We start from the raw sequence: 1,322 nt of genomic DNA on the forward strand, positions 1-1,322 counted from the left end.
ACAACATAGGTTAGGTTAAGGTACAACATAGGTTAGGTTAAGGTACAACATAGGTTAGGTTAAGGTACAACATAGGTTAGGTTAAGGTACAACATAGGTTAGGTTAAGGTACAACATAGGTTAGGTTAAGGTACAACATAGGTTAGGTTAAGGTACAACATAGGTTAGGTTAGGTTAGGTTAGGTTACACGTTGTTGTACGGAAAGGTGTAGGGGGGGGGGGCGGGGGCGGCAGGTTCGTTGATAGTGATTATAGTAAGTGAATGCTTGTGACATGATCAGATTTGTCACGTCAGGATGCACCTTTGGCTTATTAGAGGCGGCGCTCCAATTCTATGCTTGTGTGAGACCTGTGTCTTTGACTCATGTCATTGTTTGTGCGCTGTGACAGGAGGTACTATTGTGATGTTGGGTGCACCGTTGTATAGGACATGTGTGGGTGTTGGTGCCTGGTCTGCGCAATGGTGGATGTCGAAAGGCTGGGATATTGTATTTTCCGCACGGACCTCCTGGTCTGGTTGTGATAGTGTGGATTGTGTAATGTGGCGGAGAAGATGCACTGGATGTTGTTCCATGCTGGTGCTTACATATTGTATGTGCGCCTGTTAGAAGCAGAGAGTGGTGCGTGATCAGAGTGTCTGGCTGACGTGTGGTTCCCATTTTGGGCAGACTCTTTCAGCATGTATACGGACAGTTGTGTATATTTGCTGTAGTTTGATGGCTCTGCATTGATTACTAATCAGCGCCGTGTGTACGGGTAATCTGGTTCCAGTCCAAAATGTTCCATCTGTGTACATTAGTGACAAAGACTCCCCCCATGCAGTGGGGCTCGGTCTGTTATAACTCTTCCGCGTAATATATTTGCCCCACGTTTTTGCGACTGCGAGTGCGAGTGCAACGCGCATGGGGACCGACATGCTGATGGCTCGGTATCGGACGCCGTACAGTGAGCAACGCGATCGCGTCTCTCGCTCGTAAGTGGTACAGGTCGCGGCTCATGTATACGGACAGCGGGAATGTCGCATATTGGAAATAACTCTTCATGAAACGCAAGTTATAGGGGTGGATTGCACTTTACGAGTGCGGGAAACGTCCGCCGTTCATCCGCTGGAGGTGCGAGTTTGGCGGTTGGGGTGGTGCACGAACGGGTGCGGGTGGCGTCATTGCCGGTCCACGGCTTCGTGCGGCAGAGCCACTGGAGATTGGGTGCTATGGTCGACAGAGGCTGCAGCCTTTGTGGGTGGCGTCGAAAGGCGGCCACTGTGGCGCCATCGCTGTCTTAGTCGGCTTGGCGTCTCATAGATGGCGGTAGCGTCGTTGCAG

Source organism: Schistocerca piceifrons, unplaced genomic scaffold (genome assembly GCF_021461385.2).
Source record: "Schistocerca piceifrons isolate TAMUIC-IGC-003096 unplaced genomic scaffold, iqSchPice1.1 HiC_scaffold_612, whole genome shotgun sequence".
NCBI classification, from domain to species: domain Eukaryota; kingdom Metazoa; phylum Arthropoda; class Insecta; order Orthoptera; family Acrididae; genus Schistocerca; species Schistocerca piceifrons.